Source organism: Quercus suber, unplaced genomic scaffold (assembly GCF_002906115.3).
Source record: "Quercus suber isolate HL8 unplaced genomic scaffold, Cork oak 2.0 scaffold_1187, whole genome shotgun sequence".
Taxonomy (NCBI): domain Eukaryota; kingdom Viridiplantae; phylum Streptophyta; class Magnoliopsida; order Fagales; family Fagaceae; genus Quercus; species Quercus suber.
The window spans coordinates 1-16623 of NW_027070585.1; the positions used below are offsets into that span (position 1 = coordinate 1).

The following is a 16623-nucleotide window of genomic DNA, read 5'->3' on the forward strand; positions in this document are numbered from 1 at the left end:
AATCTTAAGCAAGTATTGAAGTATATGGTTCTACAACAGCTGCATGTCTGTTGAATACATGATAATCTGCTCATTGTCATTAATTTTTGCAGTAATGTTTTAAGTTCACCATCTAATTCTTCAACCCATGAGATGATGCCCCGACATATTCTGTTGTATGTGGTAGATCGTTGGCTCCCAAGTTTTGGAGATAGCCATATATTATGTTAATTTTTAACAGCAATTAAAGACATAGACGTCAAAGAGAATGAGAGTCCATAGATAGGATTGCAAATAAGAGTTGTTTAGATTTAGTTCGGGAAAAAATAATTTATATAAATTTATCTAGCAAATAGCTCAATCTCAAATCTAAGTTTAAGTTCGACTAATAAACTAGTTGAGATCAAATGTAATAATGCATTTATAAATAAACTTGTGAATATAAGATTTTATTTAAGTATATATATGTGATATTATATATTCATATGTATACATATATAAATTATATAACCTTAGTATTAGATTGTGTAAGTTTGTAAATAAATTTATAACAAAGTAAATTATTATAGACAAATTTGATAATATAAATAGTAAATTGTATAAGTTTGTAAATGAAAATCACTTAATCTAACTAACTCAAATGATATTATTTTAACTTTAATTTAGTAAATAATTATTAGCATAAATTTGTGAATAGGAAAAAAAAATAGTTGTGTGTATTATATTTGTGAAAACAAGTTAATAAAATAACTTGTTAATAAATTCAAATTTTTTTGACAAAAAATGAACCAAACTTGATATGAACACGTAATCTTACTTATTGATGAGCTTATAGTTGCACTCGTGTTCTAAATAATATTAAAAGAAGATAATCTTAGAATTTTAATATCTCATTAAACTCAATTTGTTATAAGTTTATAACCCTACTCACAAAGGAAAAGCTAACAACAACTTTTACTCTTCTTTTGATATTAAATTTAAGTACCCAGAAGACTCATCACTTATAGATTTTACTTTAGGTGGATATATACGTGTGTAAATTTTACATTTAAAAAAGAACTATTCAAATATCTTTCAGCAGGAGTCTATGTTACTGTCAAAATTGGGCCCAAATCATTCACTAGGTCAATGTAATCATTCAATATCCAAGTTTAAGATCATTAAACTATTTTAAAACTATGGAGATGATTACATCGGACACTAAGAAGATACTCGAAGACGTAAAGCTTCTTGATGACTCACATAATCCAAATAAGATATTATATATATCAAACCTAGTTGCAGCCTTCTTTCATTTATAAGCTACACTGCAGAAAGTTGCTATGACAGCCCACACACATGAAGGCTTTATACGAACATATATATGTATTCAATAGCTTGTTTTTAGCTTTGATATATAAAATTAGATTGAATGGGGAATTAATTAGAGAAAACGTGATGACAGTATTATTTCATGTGTTAATCTTTATTAGATCCTATATTTGGAACTTGCTTGTAAACTGGACAATGAAAGGTCAGGTAGAGATCGTATGAAGCCAAAAAACCATGTGACTCGTCTTGATGGTAGTTTAGAAAGAAAGGAAAGTGTTGAGATATGAAGGAAACTACTATTGGGTCATCATGTGTTATTTATAGCTAGTTTCCTTCATCTTCAAATCAGGTTCACATGAAGGGTCAGACAAGCATATGGAAGAAAATTAAGAGAGAGCAGCAAAACAGAAAAGAGAGAGAAGAGAAAAAAGAATAAGAAAATTGATTTGGGCAGATAGAGACGATAGCTTCATCGTCACTTCAAGAACCCCAATGAGAAGGGTTTTGTTGGTTTCTCATAAATGGCCAAAACAAATACACTAGAAGAAGCCTTATCAACTTGTGTACTTCGAAGATATTTCACAAAGTATGGGTCAAAACACTAGAGTACATGCATGTAAGAGAAAATATCGCAAATTTCATGACCAAATGAATGGCCTAGAAGCAATACCAACCACTAAAGACTCTTCCTCCTCTCCTAGTCTCTTATTCAAAGCACTAACACTCCCCCAATATTTCTTTTTCCATAACTAAAAATTGTGGAAAAATATTTTAAACCAAACATGGGTAAAAATTTTCCCCCTAGGTACTTTATTTCTTCTTGTCTCTGTGCGCGTGTCTCAGTGTGTGTTCTTTTTTTTCCTTGTTTCCCCATCCATTTGACAATAATAGAGGGCCTAGCAATTAAAGGCCCTTCAATGAACCTGTAAAAGTTAGCAGGCTTTAGGTACTATGAATTCTTTGGCAAAAAGGCATTCCAATGCATTCAATTCTCCTTAAGAGGCTCAACAAAACAAATAAGGAGTTTGACAGACACGAACCCTACTCAAAAACAGTCTTCCATGTACCCATAATTTTTTTTTTTTTTTTAAAAAAAAAACCACATGTCTTTTAGTTTTTCTTAGTATTAGGACCAACAACCATCCCTCAATACCTATCAAACAGTTTTTTTCATAACAATTTTGTGTCAATCTCTTGCGTCTAATTAAATATGTTTGTCCAACAAACTATATTTTAATTGGCTCAAATTAACCCTTTGATATACGAAACCCGCTTCATGTAACATTCATCAGCAACAGTAGTGAAACAAACAAAATCAGAAACAATAACCGTACCAAAAAAAAAAGCTTATAATAAAAGAAAGTTACATTATTTTATTAACAACTTACTGAAAACATAGCACAAAGTCACAAACAAAACTCGTTCATATACCCAAAACAACACTTCGAAAAAACATATATATAATTAACATTTTGCTACTATGAACACCAACACTTTTTGACATAGTCTCTTTTTTTTTTTTTTTGGTTTCTTTAATTTTTTTTTTCCCCTGATCAACACATTACATCCTTGAGAAGCTTGTACCTGCGCGTAGCTGTTCGTGGTGAAGGTGTTGGACTCTTTCCCTTCTCGGCGTTCTCAGCTTCACGGTCGTGCTGCTGCTTGATTTTGTCGCCGAATACTCAGACCGGCTTGTGATTCGGTGTCGATTGAGGCCGCAGATTTCTTGGAAGAGCTGCCTTGTTTTATGGTTCTCTCCTCACTTTGGCACCAATCGCAAAGTTCAATCGGCTCAGCAAATTCGCTGTAGTAGTTACTACAATACCTATGAAATCAAACCCAAAAAAGATTAACACAATCACTCATAAAATAATATAACTTGAAAGCCATATGGGTCTCGTGGTTAATATCATATGATAACAAAGAGTACTAAGCTCTTTTATACATACATATATATATATATATAGAATAATAACCTGGCCTCGAATCCTGCCTATACCTAAAAAGAAATCTATTGATCTCGTCTGATGATAAAACATCAGCTATTATGGAGCGGACATTATAGATTTAATTAATCAAGACCAAGACTAATAAGGCAGTAGATGACATAATAAACATGCTGATATGGATGACGATGCTATAGCCCACGATCATAAACATGAAAACATGATGATATATGGTTGTTGGTTGAGGTGGGTACATCTATTGATGATGATTATGACACATACAGATAATGATATATGTACATGAAACATGATGGAATATGATCATATACATATATGTGTGTGTGAAAGAATTGTTATACATGGTGGGTGTGATGTGTGATGGGTAAAAGCCACACGAGTACTATACATACGAGTGTTGAAAGCGGTGGCGGCACTTGTTGCAGCGGAAGAGCTTGTCAGAGAAGCCCACGTCGCCGCACATGCAACACACAGTCTGGGTGTCCACCATTGCTTAAAGATAGAGAATATGAAAGAGAAACGGAAGATTAAGAAAGAAAGAGAGAGATAACTACAAAAGAGAAAGAAAAGGTAGACAGAGAGAGACACTAGGAAAAAAAAAAGGAGTAATGACTTTGAGTCGGTGTTAAATACTATATATATAAGAATATATATATATTATTTATATATATTTATTATTTATATGATAAACACACAGGTAGACCACAGGTTGCTTGCAGTCGTTTTCAGTTAGGGCAGGCACAGAGAGAGAGAGAGAGATGTGAACCTTAAATAGAAGTGGAGAAAATGACAGTTGTGTCCCGAGCTGAGCTTGCCTTATTTCATTTCTATCTTACCTGTCCTTTCTTGGGTTCTTGCCTTTTGCCGTTTAGTGGCATGCCGGTATTACCACGCACCTTAACATTTATCTCTCTCTGTGAAAAATCTTTTATGTACCCGATGTATGAAATTAATGTCCGATTGATACGTGAGTTTCCGTATAGAATCTACATGTCAGTGAAACATTGGTTTCTTATATCCGGTGTAAGAGATATTTTATCTCTCTAAGATAGGAAAATATCTCTCTAAGATAGGAGAATGTTAGATGTCACTAAATAGATATATTGGATTCATATTACCTTTTACATTTATAAAGGATTAAATACTTACAAGGTTGTTGTTGAAATTCATATCAATTAATGGATTTCCTAATTTAGGATTAAGGACTTCATAAGATTCTTAAAGATAATAATAAGTTAAAAGAAAATGTGAGTTAACCCAAAGAACATAAAGAAGAGAAAGGAAATGAGAAAATTTGAATTCATGACCTTTATTTAATGAGACATAAATCTCGATAAATAATTATGTATTTCTCATCTACTAAGAATCACATAAACTATAAATCTCAATGCATTGGGGAAAAAACTTTGAAATTCACAAAATGAAAATTTCTTCAATCCTACACATACTATTTTTAAAATTAAGGATGTTATATTTCTAGGCCAATTACACACTCTAATTTTAACTACAAGTAATAATTTTCTAAAACTTAAATAATCCTAGCTTGTTAGCTAACTTACAATAGCTTTATTTTAACTATTTTGAATCTTAAAACAATTGAAAATTCTAGTTTAGACCCCTTTTTATATTTAAAAAAGCGAAATTCTTGAATTGATTGTTGAAGGGAAAGCAATAAAAGCATGGCCAAATCTATAAAGCGATATAAGATTTTTTTCTTTATTTTTTAGAATCTAAAGAAATATAACTTATGAATAAACCGCACAAACCGCAAAAAGGGCACCAAAACCGCCCGCAAAATAACATAACCGCACTGCACTGCAAGTAACAATATACCGCACCGCATCCTCTCTATATATTAATATATTTATTTATTTTTAATATTAAATATATTATTAATAGTTTAATAACCCTAGTTTAGCACTGCAAGTAACAATATACCGCACCGCATCCTCTCTATATATTAATATATTTATTTATTTTTAATATTAAATATATTATTAATAGTTTAATAACCCTAGTTTTCCAAAAAAAAAAATTGATAACCCTAGCAAGTGTTGACTAGAAAAACCAACCCAAAATAAAGAAAAACTAGTTAAATAATTTAAAACTTTGCCAAAAAAAAAAAGGAAAAATTAGTTTTGGGATGGGTTAGAAATGTCCAAAATTTGAAAAATATACCAACTTTAAACCTCATCTTATATATAGCACTGCACATATGACCGCAAAAATGAGATACGATGCGGTTATGATTTTGATTAAATTCTAATCCGCACTACATCACACCGCACTGCACATGTGACCGCAAAAATAAAGTGCAGTGCAGTTATGATTTTAGTTAAACTACACCGCAAAGTGCAGTACTAAAAATAACTCAAAATTACACCGCACCGTACTGCAAACACCCTAGATATAAGAATTGATTGTTCAACCATAGTTATGCAGATACCAAATCTATAAGTAATATAAGGAAAGCAATAAAAGCATGATAGAAGGTTTGGTAACGGAGTGAAAAACCAAATAAGAATCTTCCCTCGAAAATTTTTCTGAGGAAAAACAAATACAATAGCCTACATATAAAACATATATTAAGCTAGACACTTTATTACAACCTTTGCACGCGCTTTCCTCACCTTTTTTTACCACAATAGCCCTAGAATCTCTAAAATATCTTCCTCAACAAATTTCCACCATGAACTCCTTGTACGCATGAACAAGAAACTCTGGTACTCGACAGAGTTTCTCTCCGTAAAGATTTTTTGCAGTGAGTCTTATTGGAACAAGAACTTTGTGGGGTTTCAATCTTTGAAGCACTCTCTTTAGGATCACAAGATGAATGGGTAAAGAAACAAATATTTTTCTATAAAACATAAAGGAGAAAGGGAACATGATTTAAACTCTGAATAGAACAGGGTGTGGCCTCCTTTTCTCTATAGAAAAATTGTACAAAATCATGTTTATACAAGTATTAAAGAGAGAGAGAGAGATGGCACAAACTAGGTTAAAAACATAATCAAAATTGAAATTCTGGCTTTCTCTCTCAAGTGAGCCTAGAGCAAGGAACTAAAGAAGTTTCAAATTCTTTTATTGTTTTGCTCGAGTTAAATTTTTCTGTCCACACTTCTTCGAGTAGTTTCAAAACAGTTTTTACCAGACTTCTCCAATGAATGAAATGCATCAACAACTTGATTTTTAATTACAACCAAAATCATGGAATGAACCAGCACTAAAATCCTAACAACAATTATCATAAAATTGTTCAACAAACCAAGTTCTTTATTTTGATTTAGAAAATTAAAGGTATGTTTGGCACTATATTAAAGAGGCTACTAAAGAGCTTTAAGGTCTTAAAAGCTGGTTAATAGAAAAGAATTGGCAAAATATTAGTAGACCTTTTGCCTAAAACTCTTTTACTGTTTATAAAATAAATCATCAACAATAAGTAATAATTTTATATTACTCTCTTTTGTCATTTTTCACTTCTAAAAGATCTTCATCAATTTGATTACTAAATGGATAACATGTTTATATGACCTTATAACTGTAATCGACTAAATGTTAGTAGCTTTTCCCTTAATCCCCCCCAAACCCCCCCCCCCCCCCAACCCCCACAACCACCCAAAAAAAAAAAACCTCTATAACTGAAGCTCTACATCCTATCATGGTCCCAAATGAGTATTAAAAGTTCAAAGCTCTCTCAAAATTGAATTTTAGTTTTGCATGTACTTAATTAATTTTTCCCCCTAAGTGCATGGACTTAGAGCACTCACATTAGATTAGTCAAAATTTTAGCGAAATTTATCCACACACAAAAAAATTCCTAATTTCGCTAGCTTATTTTTCAAATGGGCCTGCATCAAATTCTCCAGAAAAATTTCTTATGCATTTTCAATTAAATATTCATTTTCATTTATTTTCTAAAATGATAAGTTAACAAATGCCCTAGAGAATTTGTTAGTGAACCATTTTATGAAAGTTTTTTATGAAAAAAATAATAATAATAAATAAATAAATAAAAACTTAATTAATGTTTTGACTGTTTTTTTTTAATTTTTCATAAAAATAGTGTAAAAATTTTTCTAAAATGATTTATTAACAATTACCCTAAGGCACCAATTAACATGACTCATTATTATTAATTTTCTCTCTACTTTTCTCACATCTCCCTCTCTTTTTCATTAACAACCATTGCTACTCATAGCCGCCACCAACATCACACAAACTCGTTTGGTTTTCTTTGGGACCACCCATATATAGACTCCAATTTTCACTGGTCTCTACTCCTCTCATCTCAATTATTTGAAGACGAACTTGTCTAGTTTAAAGTCACCCTAAATTAATTGATTCACATAAATCTTTATCATCGTGATCTCGGATATTTTTTCTTTGTCATCAATGAACTCACGGTGGTGCAAGATCTCTGACTTCTTCTTTGATTAGACAACCAAATCTTGGTCATCCAACACCTTCCAAATCTCAAATATTTCTTATTTGTCACTAGGAACTTATGGAGGTGCAAGATCTTTGATTTCTTCTTCCCATCTCATTATAATAAGGGAGAGAAAGAGCTAGGGCATAGTAATGGATTGATAAACTTGTCTAGTTTAAAGTCACCCTAAATTAATTGATTCACATAAATCTTTATCATCGTGATCTCGGATATTTTTTCTTTGTCATCAATGAACTCACGGTGGTGCAAGATCTCTGACTTCTTCTTTGATTAGACAACCAAATCTTGGTCATCCAACACCTTCCAAATCTCAAATATTTCTTATTTGTCACTAGGAACTTATGGAGGTGCAAGATCTTTGATTTCTTCTTCCCATCTCATTATAATAAGGGAGAGAAAGAGCTAGGGCATAGTAATGGATTGATTAAACATAAATATAATAAGTCATAATTAAGCTACAATGCGAATTAGAATATGTATTTTGGCTAATGGAAAGCTATCCAATGTCAAATGATTTTTGGGATTAATGAGCGTGTAAATTTAATTGGACTAGTCCAATGCTAATGTTAGTCTAGTGCAATGCTAGAAAATGATAAAATATTAGGCAAAAGAAAAAAGGACAACCGGACAAGGAGAAGATAAGACACTAGGGAGAGTGAGTACACGCGCCATATAGAGAGACTAGATTAGCACTTTTGGAGATTTATAATAATGGTAAAAACGGTAAAAATGAAAAAATCGTTAAAAGGCAAACAATTTGGTCAACTTCGTACATGTTGTTGTTGTCGTAATATGGGAAGGGATAGACTTGACATTAAAAAAGTTGTTGTGGAGAATTGAGGAATGTTAAGTTACAAAGTGACGACCCCAAAAAAAGTACAGTACGCTACTACTACTCAGCTATGGTATGGACTATGGGGAATGGACAAAAAGTCCACAACACCACAATTTAAAGACAAGAAAGTAGAGCTGGGAGTACACGGGGCTTCGCACCTGTACATGGATGCAACATGGTGTCACCTCTGATCTGATGTTTTTTAAAATAAAAAGCAAAATCTATTTTGGTTTCTACGAGTCAAAGTTAATTTAGTTGTATATTTTAATAGTAGTGAATTTGGTCTTTATTTTCTTTATTTACAGTGATATTTGCTAGTGAGTTTATAGTAAGAATTAAATTGATTGCAAGTTAAAAATAACGAGAATGAAATTGATTGCTATTAAAATGTAGAAACCAGATTGACAACAATGACTCCAAAGTGGTATTTTTGCCCAAAAAGAAAAAGGGCTTATAGTAAGGAAGTTAATATTATAGCGATATCAACTATACCAGAGAAATATATTGTACCGGTACTCCTCTAAAACGTACTGGAAAAAATATCGAGTTGTATCGGCCAGAATTGGCATTTTGGTCTGTATAATAAAAAATAAAAAAAAAATTGAAAAAATATTTTTGTTAATATAATATATTGGTTAATGTACTTCAACTAATATGTAAGCTTATAAAATATGTGGATTTTCAATTTTATGCTGATAAATATAAAAATTAATAAATTCATTCTTAGATAAATAATACAAATATATATATATATATATACATACTTATGTATAAAATTATATAAATAGTGGTAATCTCGAAATGATATACCGGTATTAACTGGTACCAAAATATTTCATTCCCTTGTCCAAACTGAAATAACCTCAGTACGAAATTGACTTTCTTGCTTGTAAGTATGGTTACGATCCCTCACACCACTTAGTGTCTATTTGGAAAACAACTTATCTAGTTTTATGCTAAAACTTTCAATTAAAAATATGCTAGTATACCTGTATTTTGAAAAAAATGATTAAAAAAAAAAGTGAAAAAATGAGGTTTTAAAAGTCTGTATTTAAAAGTTAAAAGATAATACTAGAAGTTAATACCAAACACACTCTTAAATTCTCATGTTGACTTATGTAAGATCACCTAGGCACTCATTAGTACTCAAACTCACAACTTACAAAAACTTTCTACACTAAACCTATGAAATTGATAAGGTGATATTACATATTTCGGCTACATTTATTCACCCTCATTTTCACATTGAGGTGGATCTCACGTAGCCGAAACATGATAGATTTTCTCCGGATTGAGACTCCAAAAAGCCATCAAATCTGCACGATTATTGGTTTTTTCTGCACCATACAATTTTATTGGTGGGTGTATCTAATGGTCAAGATCCATAGGGCTACACAAGTACATTGTGGAATGTTATATTGCACACAAAGTTTAAAGCTGATGATAAGCATCATGTGGGGCCAGGTCTCTTTTGATCAGGCTTCTTTTTTTATGCCTGAGTTTTACTGTGGGTCTGATTTGGGCGTCCACTCAAAGCAATATCTTCGGATCTTCCATTTGTTCTTTTTGAAGAAGAATATATTTTTTAAAGAATTGTTTAAGATTAGTTTTCTTCTTTTTTGTCGAAAGCACGGTTTAAAAGTTGGATGATGTATCGAACTATTAAAGATTGATTAGCATTAGTGGAAATATTAATTTAACAGATACGTTGGGGGCAAGTATGCTGGTCAACCCTAAAAAAATTAACTGTTTTTAAAATCAAAGAAATCTATAATTTGGCCTCCACTTTCATAAATCTATATCTATGCTTAGTCCAAAAGAAATCGATTTATATCTATACTATATAGAATAAGTCAAGCCCATTTTTATCTCTACATTTCATTGTCACACATACTCTCAATTGTTAATCTAAATACATATATTTGAGTGTCATCCACTTCAACGTGTTTAAAAGAGAAAGCTAGCCCACTTTTGTTTTTAATACCTTCGTTTAGGCAATCATCCCATCATTTCAACATGTTAAACTCTCTCCTTTTTTTCGTTAGGGAGATTCCTTTAGTAGTTAATATAATATATAAAAACACATTTTGCCAAAAAGCTTGAGCCCTATAAATATGAACTCAACTATATTATACATTAAACACTCAATTTCTGATCATCTTTTTCAATAAAGGAAGCATGTGTAGCACATGCCACCTTCTAATCTTATGATAATCAAATACTTATTAATTATTTTTTTTAATTTAGTCAGACTAGATTAAAAATATATACAGTTATACATAAAAATAAAAAACTAAAAAAAAAAAAGTCAAACCAAATGCATGCATAGAATGAACATGAGCTTTTTGGGTGTTTTTAGAAAGAATGTTGTATCATGAAAGAACCCTCTGAATATTAATATAGCAAACACTTATAATTTATTATCATCCTAGCATTAGTTTTAGACAAATCTAAATAGATTTAAACTCATTTTTCTTGTGAAAATTAAGATTTATGAGTGTGACTGGCATGGAGGATACTATTGCTTACTGCAGGCATGAAACAGAGCAGGATCTGAAGGGAGAGAAGCAATGGAGATACTATTGCTTACTGCAGGCATGAAACAGAGCAGGATCTGAAGGGAGAGAAGCAATGGCTTTGCTAGAATCACATTCACATCTACGTACATGGATCATGTCAAGGTTCTGAATGGCGCGTTTCTTTGCACCATACAGATGGCTTATTTTTGTGGTTTTGTCTTGACGGCTGCTTTATGACTTTTTGTGGTTTGTCGATTGACTCAATTCTAATGAATGCTCGAAATTAAACTACTTGTAAAATAAAGGGGTGTTTTTTACTGTTTTCTTTTTTAAGATACTGTATATTTCATATTTGGATAAACTGGATGTGATCTTTATTTAAATATTAAAAGCTGATCAAAATATAAATATATTTTAAAATAAAGTTTTACATAAGTAAATTTGTGAAAAATTTCAAACAAAAAACTTATCCCAAACAAACCTCCCTTCTTCTTCAAATACAATTTTTTTTCCACAATTATTTATAGTTGGTTTGGGTTAGCTTTTTCCTGTTAATTTATTATTTTACTTATTTATGAAAAAATTTTAAAGTCTCATTTTTTTAAGTACAATTAAATTTACTAACTGCCAATGAAGAAATGTTAATTTATTCAAGTTGAGGGAAAAATAGAAAAAGATGTTAACAAAAATAACATATTAATTAATAAAGTAACAAAGTGTATGACTTCAGATGGAATAAAATTTTGAAAAAAAAAAAATACATATAATCAATCTTAACTAACTTCTTGAGGATCTAAAACTTATTTTAAAAATTTTAGTACTAAAGTTTGATTGTTGTTAACATTATTGTTGTATTTTATTAACATTTAAAAATTAAATAAATAAAACTTTTCAAAAATATAAAGTGAATTCAAACGTAGTCTTTGAAAGTTGTTAAGCTCTCATTTAATAGTTATCAGTCTTGCAGCCCGTGTTTAGCCTTCATAATTAATTCTCTATACATAATATTTTTGCGTTAGGAGACTTATAACTCAATAGCATTGCCTTATTCTCTTATAGAAGGGAACTTGATTTAAAATCTCTCCTACTTCATTTAATATAAGCTAAAAGTCATTTAATATTAGCCAACAAAACAAGTCTCTTACCTTTACTTAGTCATGCTTTTTGCATTAATTAATGGGTCACATAGTTGAATCTAATTGTCTTTAACAATAACTTTGTCATTTCTTTTAAAGAGCCTTTGGAGAGGAATAGTTTTCCACTCTTATTGTATAATTGATTATTTTCCGAGAGATTCTGCAATTGGGATCAATGAATGACTGATTTCCTCTTTATTGAGTGCATGGCTTTCTTATTGCTCCAAAAGTTTCTCCACTCTAGCATGCTTAGCCAATGTCAAGAAAAAGCCAGGAGATATGTCCTTGCATTGGTGGGCCGACCTTGCCAAGGGAAATTTTTTAACTAGGAATAATAATGTGCTTCTAAATCTAGTTTCAAGGATGAGAAATAGACCTCCACTCTAATACTGTATAATTGATTATTTTCTACCAAGATAGTCCTAAAAAGAAAAAGAAAAGGTAGGTGAGTATCATTTTGATTTTTGACTCATTTCATTCAAACCAGGATGGTAGTCCTCAAGAGAGAAAACTCTGATTATACATAACTTTATAGGTGATTTTAAGATTATGACACTTCATTAATTTTCTATTTGCATTTAAGGAATTGTATGATGCTAGAATATAATAAGTTGAGTAGATCCAAGAGTCTAAGGTAAGACGAAACCATCATAGTTCAGTATATCAGTACATATACTTTTATATTATTCAATGTCTATATAAAAACAGACATTGTACAGTTATACACCCCCAAAGTTTAGAGTGTTTAGTTTTTATATCTTAAAATTTCAAAAATTTATATCACTTAATAGATAATATGTACGGAGTGGTTGTTGATACAAAAGAAATATACAAATTCTGAAACTTCAGAATATAAAATTCAAATTTTAAAATTTCAAAGTATAAAATTCAAACACTCTCAAACTTTAAGAATATATAACTATGCAATATTTATATATACACTCGAAAAAGAAATGAGATTCAAATACAAAAGTACGTCACAAACTTCAAACTTTTAATCATTCAATTTTTAAATGCAATTTTTTTCCCTTCTTTTTTTTTTTTTTTTTCTTGGGAATTACTCAATGTCAGAAGATTGATAGCTTTGTATCATGCATGGATGATGTATTAAAACCATAGGGAATAATAGCTAGCGGGGCTGATAGTGATGGTAGCATGGTGATTGGAGTCCATAGAAGCGTAGGTGGGTAGTGGGTTGGCAAAGCTACCATTTCTTTTGGGTGGGGCTTGAAAATAGATTTGGTGATTAACTAAAATGTTACTTCTTGTTATTATCGTCCAAACTAACTTGTCCAGCATTACTAACCAATTCAGCTATCATTATTTTCATCCCTTCAAGATGTGACTTCCCTATCGTTTTCTCTTTTTTTTTTTTTGAATTTTTTCTATGATTTAGTTACTTTGTCATTGTAACGTAATTATCAAAGGCAGTACAATCTCAATAATCATTTTTATCATAATTGCTAATGAAATCAATGAAAAGAAAGTCACGAAGCATTCGATGGAGTTTCTAAATTTGTCTATAATTGTGGCTATATGAGTACTTCCTAGAAAATGTAGAAGCTTGTTTATGATTACTAGGTTTAAATTCTTTTAGAACAAAGTTGAGGATAAAATTAGGACAAAATTCACTAGTTCGGAGGAATCTCATTCAACTCACTAAGTGGCAATTTATAAGATCATTCACTTATATTATTTAAAAAAAAAACTCAAATGACTAATTAAAAACGTCATATAACTAAAAATACATATCGATGGATTTTTCACCTATCATATAATGGTAGTGTTGTCCATGGGTCGATCTAGGTCAGGTTTGGGCCACCTAGACTCAACATGATCTTGGTGATAGCAGAACAAAGGACCCGCTGCCAACCATGAGCACTAGTAGGCCAGATTGAGTCTATTTCGGTTGAAATTGAGGAAGGCAACGGTGATTGAGATTTTGGCAAAATACAACTAAGATCTCTTGAGATCTCACTAGATCTTATGGAAATTTCACTGGATCTAGCAAGATCTCACCGGATCTAGCTGAGAATTCATTGGATTTTGTGGATTTCATCGGAGTTGCCTTGGGTCGTCGATCGAATCAGGTTTTTCAAGTTTGATCAAATTGAATTTGATGCAAGTTCGATTAGATCTCTCGGGTGGGTTGGGTCAACGTTTCTCTTGCACACCCTTATTTGATGAATTAGAAGAATTTTTTTCCAAACTAGTTTAAAGGTAAAAAAGTTTTCATAAAATTATGTGTTCAAAATCAATTTGCATAATTTATCCAAAGAAAAAAAAATTAATTAGAATAAATTAATTGTGTATCTAACCAGTTATCACTAATCTCTACTCCTTAAAAAATGTAGAACTTTGCCGACAGGCCCAGTTTAATGTACTTTTTATTGGCCTGAACAGGTGAAAAAGAGCTGAGAGTGTTTGTATCACGTATTAAAAATCTGGCCATGATTTTTTCCCCCTTTCTTAGAGGCAATAGTTAATAATTAGGGTTTTTTTTTTTTTTTACTGGAGGAAGTCAAGTTCAGTTCGATGGTAGGGTCTAATCCGAACTCACATCTTTGAGAGAAAGTAAAGATTCTAGTTGCCACTAGACCGAAAGGCCTTTGACAAGATAATTAGGTTTGAAAGCTTAGTGCTGATTGCTGGTGATAAAAATGGGATCCTTGGAGTCATCTACAAGACTACAACTATTAATCCACATGTATAGTAGTGTATAGCTCACCTGCCGATATTGCTACACTACAACTGATTTTGACATCTAAGCCTTTTTCAAGTGAGATTTTGGATTCTGACCAAGAAAATAGTACAGTGGTGGGAGTAACTACTAACTAACCCTTGTTTTGTCCATAACAATCATCTCCTTTGTATTCTTAGAAGCTGTTCATTAATAGTGAAAATAGTAGCCCTACAAGGCCAAAAAGGAACTCCCAAAATTGAAAACATTAGGGTGGGAATTTATTACTAGGAAAGAAAAACAAATAAAAGGAAAAAGAAAATGAAAGATTGAAGTGCAGTAGCTAGAAAAGACTACTTCAAGGGGGATTGATAGATTCCAGCAAACTCGACTAAGAAATCCACGCCAATGATTCTCACGTTTAACTCATCGTTATGACTCTGACCACATCATCAACATTAAATTTAAATATATTTCAAATTATGGGATAGTCAATTATATAAGACGTGCAGCTTTGCTACAATGATAAGTGTCATAACAAGGAGATAAGATTGCCAATAAATTATGAGGAATGTTAATCAATGCCCTTAGAGTATTAGTTTATGAACAATTTTTAGAAACATTTTATTAAAAAAATGACAAAACAATAGGTCATGCCAACGGATATCCTTAGAGTAATGATTAATAATTCATTTTAGGAAAGTTTTGACACAACTTTTATAAAAAAAATAGAAAAAACTGTCAAAATATTTTTTTTTTTTTTACGTTGTTGATAGGTTTTTATATTTCTCATGAAAGTAATGTCATAATTTTCCTATTATGACTTATTAACAATTATCTTAAAAGCATCCGTTAGCACAACCCACAATTTATAACTCAATTGACATTTTCTTTTCTCATAATAATGGGATGAGTGACGAGGTTATGGGTTCAAGATATTAAGAAAAAAAAAACTAAAAAAAATAAGAATTATGTTACCTTTTTCTTTTTCTTTCTCGGGGAAGAATTATGTTACCTACCAAATAGTTCTTCTAATACTCTAATAGATAGCTACCTTGTGAATCATTCATAGTTTTTAAGAAGGTCATCCATTATCACAAAGAAAAATAAATGGAACACATCACATCTAACAGGGAGCTAGATTTAGCTTGAGGAATTACCATGTTGAATTCTTTACTAGATTAACACTTAGTCTAAGATGCTTGAAATGAATACTTCACCAAGGAACAACCAAAAACTTAGTTGGGTTAACTACCCTACCTAGCTAGCTAGTTTCTAGTTCATTATGCCATATTAAATCAAGTCATGTAAGTCCACCGTCAAGTTTTCTTGTAAATCATTATATCAACTTCAGGTTTTTGTTTTTCATGCAGCAAAGGTTTAATAGCTAGGTGCATGTGGGGCGCTTGTGCCTAATAGAACTTAGGCCAACCGGCCATAATAAATAAGCCTATAGACCCCATCTACTGCACACATTAATAAGAGCACAAACCTTAAAACATTACATAACGTACGAACCCGGGTAACTTGGCACAAAGGTAAAATACCCGTACGAAAACCTAGCCCAGGTGGGCAAGGGAAAAGTTTTTGCGTACGTTAACCACAAGCAAATGTTTCCAAAAGGAAAACATTTTCCACCACAAACTCCAATTCGTTTCCTGAACCCCAAATCCATGGATTATTGGGGCCACCAAAGATCTGCCCCAGAATTTTAGAAACAATTTTCAGAAAAATAAACCGTACAGTCTGGTC

The 16623-nt window shown here is 31.5% G+C and overlaps 1 non-coding gene across 1 annotated transcript; it reads right to left on the bottom strand.

Annotated features, from left to right (window-relative positions):
• Window positions 1–2643: 2643 nt before the first annotated feature.
• LOC111994407 (uncharacterized) lies at window positions 2644–3876 on the bottom strand. The gene is made up of 2 exons (XR_010627441.1): window positions 3647–3876; window positions 2644–3115 (listed from the first exon to the last, which is right to left on the bottom strand). It is a non-coding gene; the product is annotated as an uncharacterized LOC111994407 (transcript).
• Between the last annotated feature and the right edge of the window lie 12747 nt (window positions 3877–16623).